The sequence below is a fragment of the Phyllostomus discolor genome, chromosome 2, assembly GCF_004126475.2.
Source record: "Phyllostomus discolor isolate MPI-MPIP mPhyDis1 chromosome 2, mPhyDis1.pri.v3, whole genome shotgun sequence".
Lineage (NCBI taxonomy): Eukaryota > Metazoa > Chordata > Mammalia > Chiroptera > Phyllostomidae > Phyllostomus > Phyllostomus discolor.
In genome coordinates this window covers 122,207,747-122,220,952 of record NC_040904.2, presented here as the reverse complement: position 1 = coordinate 122,220,952, position 13,206 = coordinate 122,207,747, and the positions used below count along the sequence as shown (strand labels likewise).

The 13,206-nt window shown below is 48.5% G+C and overlaps 1 protein-coding gene across 1 annotated transcript in view; it reads left to right on the top strand.

Moving 5' to 3' along the window:
• CACNA1C (calcium voltage-gated channel subunit alpha1 C) overlaps nt 1–13,206 on the top strand; it is a 626,645-nt gene that overhangs the window by 526,901 nt on the left and 86,538 nt on the right.

The following is a 13,206-nucleotide window of genomic DNA, read 5'->3' as shown; positions in this document are numbered from 1 at the left end:
TCACCCAGTACATAATCTAGAAGAAACTACACCCACAGACTGGCAAACCAAACCTCTCCAGGCCCAGTCCCCCAGATACACTCCGGCCTCTGTTCCCCCCTCTTCCCATTTCATCAGCCACAAAGACCAACCTCATTGTACAAAACTCAGCCGGGGCTGCATTTGCGCAGGGCTCAGTGCCATAACCCATGTGGGCCTCCTGTTCCCACTCAAAGGCCACATCATTGCTCTCTTGCACCTTTGAGTACAGGCAGGGCAGTTACCTGCAAATATCTGTGCTCTGTTTCTTGTAGGCAGCTCCTCAAAAAAAGTTTGAAAGAGAAGTGTAGAACCCTTGGATAAACAAGGCAGGGTAGGGAAGGCTGGACTTCCTATCACCTTGGATTATCTGTGCCCTCCTCAACCAGCTCCATTGTTGTGGATCCTGGAGGAGCAGGCTGGATTGAGCAGCACCTTCCATCTTCCACCCCCGAGAATGTTCAGAATCATTGGCATTGGCTGGCCTGCAATTTACAACAGGGAAGCTATTTCTAAGGGAGGATGTATAGCAACTCAGCAGCTCCCCTGGCTGCCTCAACACCTGTTGGAGAGCGATGAGAAGGGAAGAGTTGGCCCTGAGAGAATTGTACCATTACTAACTTGAGAAAATCTCTCTGACTTTCTGAACCCTCTCTTCCCCTCCTTTATTAGTTTCCCCAGATGCAACACAAAGCAAAGAAGGAAAAAAGGAGGAGTCCATGGCCATAGATTCCATTTTTATTCAAACTTTTACTTATCACAGAACTAAATGGGGTAGGGGGGTGAGTGCACCCTGGCTCTTCGATCCATGTTCATTGACAAGCTATTCATCATCCTCTTTGAATTAATACTCAACTAACATTTCTTGATATCCTACCATGTGCTACACATACCTCATTGCATGTAATTCTCAAAACACCCCTATATACCCCTATAAGATGGGTCTTGGAACCCCCCATTTTATGGAGGAAGGAAGTGAAGTTCAGAGCAATTAAATATAATATTAATTACACCAGTACTAAGTGGCATAACTTGGAACAGAATCTGACACCTCTGCCTTATGTCAATGTACTTCCATACCAACCTGTTAGCATCTTTCTGCTGAGTACTTTTCAGAAAGAGGGAAATGGGCTTTGAGGTATTTCAAAGATAAGACAGAAAATATTCTTAAAATGCTGATTCTTCCTCTCGCTCAGAGAATGCCTAGGGATTCTGGCTCATGTTCAGAGAATAAGACACTTAAGGAAGGTCATATGGTGGTAAGAGTGGTGTTTTCCTTCCTCCCCCTGGGCAGCAATGAGAGTCTTTTTCACTTTCCCTCCCACACCTAGTCCCATTTGGGGGCATAAGTTTTTGTCCTGGCTGATAGAAGACCATGAATGTCCCTGGCCACCTTCTGTGGGGCCCACAGCACCTCTGGTCACCTGCAGCCCAAGACTACCGACAGGTTCACCACGCACAGCAACATGATGAGGTGGGGGCAGGAATGCAGAAACGTTGCCAAGTTGAGCCTCAGTCTCAGATGGCAGCCTCTAGCTAGGGAAACTGGCATCATTTTCATCTAGTTTCATGAGACATATGGTTGAAATGTTTCAAAGCCTTGAGTCATTTCACAGTTGACTCTGGTGTGTTTCTGATGATGCCCAACGCAGTCTGGAGAGCACTGCAGCGGACCTCCTGAACCATGTCCCATGAGCAGAGCTGCACTCAGCAAACCTTCCCTAGGAAGCAAATGATACTGACCCCTGCCACCTGATAAGGGTCCCCACCTGAAAGCCACTCCACCTAAATAATCCTGCACATCTAGGCACAAGCCATTTTCCTAGTAGCTAACCAATTGTGGTGGTCTAAACCATAAAGTACCTCCTAGTTTCCTCAATCCCTAGTTATCCATTGTGAAGATATGGGAAAAATAAAAGAGACTTCCTAAAGAAGAAAGAGAGCCATCCTGGGGCCATTTGCACTCCACCTGCCAGGGCCAGGGCAAGTTTATGATGTAAACAGAAAGGAAAGTGGGCCTTTTCTGTGCATACCTCTATAATGAGTTCTGGCAATAGAGGGGGATGGGTCACTGAACTGGCTCACCAGAGAAGGCTGCCCAGTGCTGGGGGAGCAGGGCTCCCTGAAAGCTTATTAAGCAATATTCTTTATTAAGGATTAGACTCCAAGAAAAGCATCCCCAAAAATATCAGGCAAAAAACCATACCAGAAACTCCTTGTAGCTCTGGTAGAAATGTCTAGCTGGATTTGGCCCAAGAACCAGGGCTTCTGGCAGGGACCTGAAGTACAGAACAGCTTTCCTGTCTCCCCATTCATTGGAATTCCATCTGCACATTTTAGCTCACTGGCATGGTGGTTTCTGTATGATATGGATGGGTAATGGGTTTGCACTTGTAAGCATTAACTGTAAAAGGACAGTTAGGCAGCGAGGGTGTCAAAGTGTGACATCAGTCACAGCCAGGGAGGAGTTGTTTAAAGTTGCCACTACTTGACTTTCCTTCTCTGTCTTTTTTGTCTGTGTGATTAGTTGGTAAGTCAGTCCATCAGTGGGTCAGTTTGTACTCTTGCTTTCATTCTTTCATTGTCTTCATGGAGCTTAATGTTCCCTAGTTCTTCATTTCTGTCTGTTCTCACCATTCTGTGGAAAATGAATTTACTCAAGTAAACCCCTGCCCCAGATTCAACTGCCCCACTCCTTACAATCACACTGTGTTCCAAACACATAGGAAACTATGGGTTATTAACCAGTTTAGAGCAATTCAGTCCCCCACGGGAACCTCAGGGATCTGAATCTGGTCAAGTCTGGAAAGTGGGAAAGAAGCTGTAGTAGGACCGGTCTGAATACCTGACAGCAAGCCAGAGAAAATCTCTTCCTGGGAGTAGAAGGAGCACCTGGGAGATAAGCAGATAGCACCCGCATCCTACCTGATTGTGCAAGACTAAGTCAGTCAGTGTGAAAAACTTCTGGTTAGAATGGTTTGAAAATAACTAAATAGCTGGACTGTCTTCCTGTTATGAACTGAATTTTATCATAAAAGATGGGGAAATAATCTTAAGATGCACTTTACAATAGGCGCTGAAAAATATCCAATCCTAAGAGTAAATCTAACAAAAAAAGCCTCAAATCTCTGCAGAAAATCTATAAAATTTCAGAAAGAGGAATTAAAGAAAACTAACAAATGGGAAAATGTCATGTTCATGAATTGGAAAGCTTGGTGTTATAGAGATGGTGTTTATTTTCAAACTGATCCATAGACAATACAGTCCCAATTAAAACTCTAAGTTAAGCCTTACCCAAGGTGAGGATGGCAGGAGAAAAGGGGGCCACCCAACAAGAACTGAATGGCCAGTAGGATGACCCTGGGTGGGTGGTTCCAAGGCTTCAACCCAGCTGGCCAGCTCTGACATCAGGAGAGGCAGGAACCTAGGCCCAGACCAGTGCCAGTCACAGACACTGCTCTCAGCACAAGTGTCAGCACCGGGGTTGTGGTGATGTGACTTCATTGCCTGTGATTTACTATTGATGCAAGGGTGGAGGGAGGAGGAGGAGAGGATGGGGCTGTGCCTTCTTTTCTCAATAGAAAGCCATCTGCCCAGGGAAGGAGGCACTCACCCAAATAGAAGGTGCCGTGCCCCACTCCCCATAGGCTTGTCTGTGGGTTGTGGAGGGGTGAAGAAGCAGGGACTGCTATTCTCATTCCCCTTGGCTGCTGCTTGCTCACAGGGAATGTGGTTCTCACTGCCTCTCAGTACCTCCCCAAGGGGAAGACCTGGGCAGGGTGAGGGATGGGAGATTGGACCCTGGAAGCTCTCTGTCTTCAAGGCCTCGGTCTATCTTTTCGGCTTTCTCCAAGCCTGGCAATAGCCCAGAGATGTGAATGGAACCAAAGTGAAAACCCTCTCTGACCTTCCTGGCCCCCAACTTTCTTGAGCAAGAGCAACTGACATCTTGGGGCTAACTTTCATGGTGTAGGACAAATTAGGGCCCAAAGGCATTTCAGACCTAAGGGACAAAGTGAGGCTTCTAGACCGGCACTATCTAATGGAACTTTCTGCTGTAATTAAAATGTCGCATATGCACTGTCTATGAAACAGCTACTAGCCTCCTGTGCCTATTAGGCGCTTGAAATATGGCTAGTACAGCTGAAGAATTGATCTTTAAATTTTACTTACTTTAATTAACTCATATTTCTCTAGCTGCATGTGGCCAGCATCTGCTACCAGGGCAGCGTGGGTCTGGACACTGTTTCCTCCCGTGGCATCCCAGTGTCTGCTGCCCTCTGTCTGTCCTGGCTGCTCCAGCCTGACTGCTGTGGCTTCATGAAACTGAAGGGTTTATTTCACTCTCCCTGCTCTCTCCAGCTGGTAATTTTCTACCAGTGATCAACTGCTAGTAATGGAAGCCTTCTTGACAGGGTGAGACAGCTGCTTGCCTTGGGGTCCCCACTGTGGATTTTCTCCCGAGTTGGGCAGTTCTACCAGCTGATGCAGACTCCAGCCCTCCAGAGTCTGTGTGTTGTGGATGAGGTAAACAAATTCACATGGACTACTGAGTCCTGTGGAGAAAAAGGGACAGCACGGCCACTCTCTCAAGGGGAGAGCACCTTGACCCTTGTCTGGATGAGCTTTTATTGCTTTCCAGTCGCATTACATCAAAGAAGGTTCTCATTATTTCTAGATTCAGATAAGTGATTACTCAAAGGGGGCTCCAGCTGGGGACTTCCAGCTGGGTAACCCACTGCACTTGGTACCCTTGCCCTGCCCAGTGGCCTCTATTGTTAGGCTCCAGCCTGCCTCTCAGCAAAACTTCCAAATTGTCTGGGCCTGTGACTCCCATGCCCTCGGACATGGGGCATTTGGCCAACATCTTTATAGTGTCAGCTAACAATGGGGTAGTTGCAATTCAGCTGACACCCTATTTTCTCAGCTTTGGGGGCTTTGGGGGAGCCCCTGTTATCTTTGAGGAAAGAGGATGTGGAACCTTGGCTGCTTCTCAGCAGAGAGACAGAAAGAGGGTGAGGTTGGCAGCCATGGTGATGCTGATAAATGTCCTGAGGCTGTTGTCCCGAGGAGTCCATCGATGGCCCTGCTGCCCTTCCCTGGGCTGGGAGCAGTGGAAGAGCCATGGCTGAAGGGAGCCTGGCGAATGGGATGCTGCAGAATCAGAGTTGCTCGGGACCTTTACTGGGGCCACGCACCACAGCATCAGGTGCAGCCTGGCTTGGTCTCACTGGCATGAGCAGCAGTGGAGCCATGAGGAGGAAGAGGCTCCTGAATGGCCCTCGTGGTGGTCAGTCCTGTAGAGTGCCTGAGCCAGGACCAGTCTCTCTGCATCTTTAAAGTCTCAGCCTGAGAGTCATTGTTGCTGACCTTGGATTTACCAAGCACAAAGGCTGCCTTCTTCTTTCTCATTGTGCCTGTCCAGTGCAGGGAATCCCAGGGTTTCTGGTGGCCCCAGAGTAATCTTTTGTCTGCATCCTGTGTTGTTCTTAGGGAAGGATTATTGCCCTGCTAAGGTGAGCAGCATGTGGGGGCACCCAGAGGGTGTGGTCAAGAAGAAAGAAGTCATCACTGGCTACCTTCTCTTCACTGGGCTTGTGGCCAAAGGGACAGGGGAGGTCTGTGTCTAACTGCACACAGGCAGCAGGAAAACTGGAACATGGTGGGGTGGGGGAGTGCAGGCAGCACTCAGAGAGGGCACATTTCTATGCAAAGAAACTCTGCAGCCCAGCCCCTCCGTCTCCCCTGTTAGCTTTATCCATGTCTAGAACCTTCTTTCCTTAAAGATCCAGCATCTGGTTTCCCCTTGGCAGACAGGTTTTCTCCCACAACCTGACAACATCATGGCCTACATCTCTAGCCAGTTTAGCATTCTCCAGGGGCCCCCATACCCCATATGGATGTGAAGGGAACTTCTTAGGCTGAGTGGAGGTCCCAATTGTTCAGGCATGGACCCACTATTCTAGGCATTTTCTTGTTCTAGGAAAGGGACCAGGGTCCTGACACTCACCAGGCAGGTGGAGAAGCAGGGAGAGCACCTAGCAGATGATTAAAGACCCAATTCAAGAGGCAGATTCACTTGTCTGACCCAGAGAAGAGCAACCATTTTTACCAGCTGTGAGCCCAGCCCACTCTTCTGCTCAGGCCAGGGAGTCATATTTGGACTGTGGTTTTCGTTCACTTCCAAAATCAGATGTTTCCTCTGACCCCCAAAGAAAGCCAGTGCAGGGCCTGCTAAAGAATACATTCTGAAATATTGCCATCTCTGACCGAAACAGAGGCATGGGAGAAAGATATGCGTAAACCTGTGTCAAACAAGCCACAAATGAGCAAAAGGGGGAGGGCTGGTGCCTGCTACCAAGGCCCTGAGTGAGCCCACAGGGCCCTGGGGCAGCCCGGGCAGCTGGAGTAAGAGGAATGGCAGGGCCAGGGTTCCTCTAAATGCACCAGTGCAGCAACTGAGGGGCCGCAAGACCCTGTAGGCAAGATCCCACAGGCCCCGGCTCCCTCCATGGGGCAGGAGGGACTCTGATCCCTGAGCACTCCTCCGTGAGTGGTCGAGAGGAATTTTCCTTAGAGCTAGTAAAGGAACAGGAGAAGGAAGGAGAAAGTGAGGTGACCATGAGGAAAGGATGCACGCTGGGGCCATTGCCTCCTCTTAAAAGCTGAGGACCTTTGAAAGACTTGGTATGTTTTGCCATACAATTACATTACCTGCTAAAATCTACTTTCTCTCCAACTTTACCTCTGGCTCTAACCATACCCTTCACCAACAGTTCCCCCTTCTCACAGTTTTAAGTGTGCTGTACATTTCTGCATGATGCAGTACTTTTTGTGAGGCTTTGTATCTTTACAGAGCAAATTGTACTGCTTTTCTTTGCTTGATCATTTGCTGCCCCAGATTCCACAAAGAAAATTCTGGTAGATTGAGAAGTAGAAAGCCTTGCTCCCACATTGGCATCACCTGGAATGAGTTGGGGGTGGGCAGGTAGGGTATATATTTCCTCCATGTACTGTTCTCCTCATTCTTCAGTTTCTCTGTGAAGTAGGAAGACTGGATCAGCAGCTTATGGTGAGACAAAGTGAGATCATGTCTGCCACAGTCCATTCAGGCTGCTGTAACAAATGCCACAGACTGGGTAGAATATAAACGTAAAAAATTTATTTCTCACAGTTCTGGAAGCGGGAAGTCCAAGATCTAGGCACCAGCGTGGTTGCATTCTCTGGGGTGGGCCTTCTTGCAGGCTCATAGCTGGTGCCCTTTTGCTGGGTCCTAACAGGGAGGAAGAGGCAGGAGAGCTCTGTGAAATCTCTTTTATCAGAGCATTAGCCCCATTCTTGAAAGCTTCACTCTTGTGAGGTAATCACCTCCCAAAGGCCTCACCTCCTAACTCCACTGGGCTTAAGTAAGGATTCTAGCATGTGAATTTGGGGGTAAACAAATATTCAGACCACAGCAATGTCTGAAAAGTCACTGAGGCCTCTAGGGAAAGGGCTGTCCCAGTAGACTGTATACCATGTACGATCCCTCAGTTTGGGAGTTTGCATCCAACTCTCCACCTCAGAACAAAAAGGAACTTTACCTTCTGCCTTATCATGTCCTTCTTGCTCATTTCCATTTTAAAATTAGTACTTTCCGGTGTTCTGGCATCTCTCCTCCTGAACTAGTATATTCTACCCCTTCACTCAGATTTCTGCCTCATGCTGTAATGTAATTTCAAGGCTCATCTTACTGCATCCCTGAAGGTTGATTGTGGTGAGACGCAGCGTAAACCAAGCTACTAATTTGTAAAACTGTCGCTTGCCCTTTTCTGTGACCAATGCCACCCACTGTTGAATGGCCTCACAAGATTTGAGCCCAGTTTTTCACCACTTCCTTCTTTCTCATCTCTAGGCCTTGTCATCTCCATATTATGTATTTCAAGAACTCTTTGCTTGTATGCCATTTGGCTAGTGTTTTCTGCACCCTAAAGTTAACTGACAAACCACAAGTATTGTGTTGAGCTTTCAATGTACCCCGAAATGTGTTTGGTACTAGGGGCCTGAATGTTGACTACAAACAGGCTTGTGAGCCCTAGGGTTGGTTTGCCATTTGAAGAACAGACTTTCCTGAGTCCGGCCCACTCTTGAATCTTGTAGACTCCCCAGTTCACCATCACATTCATTCCTGGAAAACCTGCTGTTCAGCCTGGTACTCCTAAGCAATGTATAAAAACATTAACTGGTTCTTTGTCAATTCCTAAAATTAAGTGTAACATTCAGAAGGAAGGAAGGAAGGAAGGAAGGAAGGAACGAAGGAACGAAGGAAGGAACGAAGGAAGGAAGGAATATACATTGTGTCTATGAAGAATCAGACATTTTCCATTCATTGTCTCAATCAATCTATAGGACAAATAAAATGGTCTTCAGGAACTGAAGGTCAGAGAAAAAAGCTAAGTAATGTGTCCAAAATCAAAGAGCCAGTTTTTTCATTGTTGATATTTTGGGGGGTTTTATTGCAGGTTTAGGTGATTCAAAAGCCAAGCTCTTAAAACTATACCCCCATTGAAATGACAAATGTGAACAAGCTGAGATGTTGCTATACCTTCAGTGGGTCTCAGCAAGTATAAGCAAATCAGAGACTAAATGAAAATAAGCTATTCTCAAGCAGCAACTCTGTGGAAATTAATCATGGCCACTCTGTACCTATATCCCTCCGCCTCTACCTGTCATTCTCCCATTCTGTCTTTGGCCCATATGTTCCCCTGAATTGGTCTGCACCTTCTGGATTTCCTTTCCAAATCTGAAGTGACAGGTACTTTCAGGAGATGGGACAGTCACCTGATGGGTGGGCTCAGGAAAGTCAAACAATAGTCTAATATAGCCTACATACATGCACATGTGTGCATGAACACATGTATGTACACTCACACACATGCACATGTGCACACACATGCACTTATCCTGGGAGATTCTCAAGTGGCACAGACAAAAATTAGAGGACTGAATTCCTTGAAACTGTTTCATATGCACTTTTTGTGCCATGAGAGGCATTTGGTGAAAGTTTAATGCATGCAGGTGTGAATAGATGAATGAGAATTAAAGAACTGGAGAACAAGGAAAAGAGAGTCAGAATATTAATGTTAGAAAACACCATTAAGGTCATTGATCTTTCATCACTGCAGAAAGCTCTACACATTCCTGCTTTCTGCTGTAAGAGACTCCCTGTTTCTGGAGGCAGCTCTGTTGGGAATGCTCCTTTGCACTGAGTTGAACATGCTCCTCTGTAATTTCCACTCGTTAGCATTGCTTTTTCCATCTTGTCTTTCTATAGCTGTTGAGCACCTCGATGATGATGTTGAGACATGGTACCATCTTTACAGGACTCATGGTGTCCTGTAGAAAATGATAAACAAAGAGGTTACAGAATGGAGCAAGGGCCATGCTGTGGGATGGGTTATCACAGGGAGAGCTGTGGGGGAAGAGGCACTTGTTTGAGAGCAGGTGGTCAGGAAGGTGCTGGTTAAACTGAGCCCTGGAGGTTGAACAGAAACCAGAGAAGAGCAAAGGTTCTGAGGCAGGGGTGAGCTCTGTTTATTCTGGGCACCGAGAGCAGTGAGTGAAGAGGCAGCGTGGGCGAGGCCAGAGTGTGAAAGCTTGAAGGGGCCTGTAAGGGGTATGGATTTACTCTGACTGCACTCAGAAGCCACAGGGAGCAGGCGCCTTATGTGGGACATCATACTGTTTGATTATGGGCTTGAACCAGTGTGCTGACTGCTAGTGAAGAATGGACAGTGTGGTGATAGGGGAGCAGTTAAAGCCTGCAGGTGACAGCAGTAGATGTGGAGGTGGGCAGAGTCATGACTTTATCCAGTGTTGAGGTGGATGTGAGGGTAAGGAACAAGGAAAGCTCTGGCTAGTCCTTGAGCAGGTTTAGCTCTTACCCATCTTTATGTTCCTCCGGACCCAACACTAGCACCTGCAGCATCAGGCGCTTTGTAAGTGTCACCAGAATGAGAGCAAACCAAAGCTAGCTCCACAGACAGTATCCCCTGGTGGTCCCACCCACTCAGTCCTAAATGCCACTTCTGCCTCCAGCATACAAGGGTGCCCTGCAAGTTCCCAAACACCCCTAGCAGGCATGCACCCTACACACAGAACCACAGCCTTAGGCTAAGGTAGGACTTCATTGAGCCTCTCATTCAATTTTCCTTAAACCTATTTATCCCAACTCTTAAGAAACCAGTGTCTCCCACCATAAATGAAACCCCCTCAACCCAGAAACTCAGCACATATATGTGTCCCATTCAAGTGAGTAGGAAAGGGAAGAAGAAGGAAGGGAGGTTGTAAGGACAACAGGGAAAAACTCAGCCCCCCCCTCCCCCACCCCCCGCCAGTGGCTCCAGCCTTGAGTCAAGAGCTACTTGCTGCGTGGGGCAGAGCTCCTGCTTGTTTCTCAGCAGCCTGATTGGTGAGTGGGCATTACTCTGATTATTATTTATTTGTGCAATGCCCACAGGGTACCTGTTGGAGCCGTGCACGCAGACAGGCATAAATGGGCTTTGTCATGGGGCCTCCCGCCTGCTCTTGTACCCAGGGATTTGCATATTGTTATAATACTGTGACAGGTTTCTTTCTTGCCTGGTGTTTGAGATCTTAAAAGTCACTATGAATGATAAAAAATAATTATATGACTTGCATCAAGCCCTGTGTGGGAAGGGTAGTATTAGCTATTACATTTAATTATTTAATGTGGAAAATTATCCACAATGTATAAAGAAGCCTGGTGGGAAAGTGTGCTAATTCCAACTCCATTGCTGCTGCTGGGAAAGAAACTGGACTACACTGAGTCTGGGAAGGGAAAAGGGATCCCCAAAGCTGCGGAGCAGCATGTTACCCCAACCCACCAGAACTGAGGCAGGCCAGGGCTCCTGCTGCTACTGCAGGGGAGGGAGAGGCCTTGCAGGGCACAGGAAGGCAGTCAGCTCTCGGAGTGCTGCGGCAGCCATAGAAATAGTCCCAGCTACCTGCAGGCCCTGAACACTTCACGAATGGACTCAGATAATCCTCACAAACCCTCTGTGGGTGGGCACTATGGTCACTCCTGTTTGACAGGAAGGAAGCAGAGGTTATAGTAATGTGCCTGCACAATTCAAGGCTCTTCTCTGGAAGTGAGGGCAGTTGCTCTTTTTGTTCACATTTTGTTCATTTTGTTCACTAAAGTGGGTGCAGACTGTGGCTGTCATGGTCGTTGGTGGGTCATACTTGTCCCTTTGCTAAGTAAGCACTGACTTGTTAGGTCAGGAAGGGCATGGAGACGATAGGATGGGACCTGCCAGGTCTGGGTTTGGCATGCTCTCTGAGAGTCTAGGTCAGCTGGACTGGACAGGAGAGAGTTTGAGGCAGGCAGACCACAGAGGGATCCTGCAGGTCAAGCTTGTTTGTGGCTCCTCCATGTTCTCCCACTCCCAGGGCTGCCTAGCCTTGGCCTTCCCTACCTCTTCACAGGAAACACTGTTTGTGTGAATGTATAGTAGCCTGCATACCTGCAGTGTGTCTGCTGGCCCTGCCCTGCCCCGCCCCAGGGACATGTCCATGTCACATGCTATCCTGGAGGAGTTCTTCGAAGATTGGCTCGTGGACAGCACGAGCATGGAGCACCTGCAGTTTCCTCTGGTGCAAACTGAGGCAGAGAATGAATCTTTTGAGGTTCCCAAAGAAGCTCAGTCAATAACCACCAGTTTTCATCTGCTCGCAGTGGGGAAGACTGCAAGCATCAGGGCTGACCCACTCTATATGCCTGCACCTTGCATACCAGGCACCTCATAAGCACTCATGTATGTAGGTGAGATAAGTGAAGAGGGCCGTTGAAACTTTCCTGGGGAGGGAAAGGCCTAATTCTAAAGCAGAATTGAAGCAGATCATGTCCCATTCAAAGCATACATTCCTCTAACAATTTTGAGAGCAGCCCCCATCACCACCTCCCCCTGGGGCCCCCATGGCAACCCCTGCCTGCTCCGGCCCTCTGTCCCTGCTGCCCCAGGCTGTAGGTGCTGTGTGAGCCTTCAGGCTCTTCTGAATGAATGCATCACAGTGTGGGGGCTGACCCAGGAAAGCAGAGATCCTCAATGGCTGCCAGGCGGCCAGGGCCCAGGAGCAGCTATGTGCTCCAGTTATGCTTTCTCCATGAGACACCACTGATTTCTATGATTACTGTATGCTTAAATGGCATCCTAATGTAATACAATTTATATTATCTCTGCTAAGTGTCAGTTACCATTGTGTTCCATGATATTCCATGGGATTGACTCTTCACACACACTAAGACGTTGGCACTGCTGCCTTGCTCCCAGCTGTGTTCAGCTCCATTCCCTGGTTTATCAGCCCCACCGACCTCCCAGTTCCACAGCCTGGAGCCCAGGGAAGAGCAGTGTGCCCAGCACCTGGACACTGCCTCCCCAGCCCCGACAAATGCCCTAACTCAGCCTCCTGCCACAAATGCTTGCTCACCCAGGTGACCTCCCTCAGTGAGCCCCTTTCCCTGGGTCAAATACAAGCCAATTTTTGCCCCCTCCCTCCCATTTTAGGCCTGGCCTCCTGCAGGTGATCTTGACCCCTTCCTCCATCTTCATGGATTCCTGCTGCTTTCCCGTCTGCATCACAGAGTCACCTCCAAGGCCCTGGGCCCACTCTGGGAGTTTTCCATCCTGCCTAGCCTGCTCTCATGGTCTCCTCTTGTGCTCCCGCTCCCCTCCCCTCTCCTCCGCTCCTCTTCTCTCTCCCCTTCTCCCCCTCTGCTGCTCCCCATTTTCTACCATCTGTGTGGTCTTTCCTCCTCTCCTGCCTTCTACCTGCCTTTCCCATCAGTACCCTTCTTATCTTTGTTCTCCTCCTGATTTCTGTAATTCCTTCACTTTCCCTGCCATCCCCATCTCTGGGCAGTTGCCCTTTCCCTCCCTCTCAGACCCTCTCCCGACCCTCAGCTTGCCCTGTCTGTTCCTGTTCTCTGTCTCAATTCCAGCAGCTCGACTTCTAATCTCAACTCAGGTCTCCCATACAACACTCTGGGACCCCATGTGTCCCTAGAAGGGAATGGTCTCTGGGGACAAACCCCAGACAGACCGAAAGTCCAGAGTCCACTTCCATCTGAGGGGCCAGGTCTTCTCTGTGCTCCTTTGACTCCCCTCCTGTTTGCTGGACCAGAAGGAG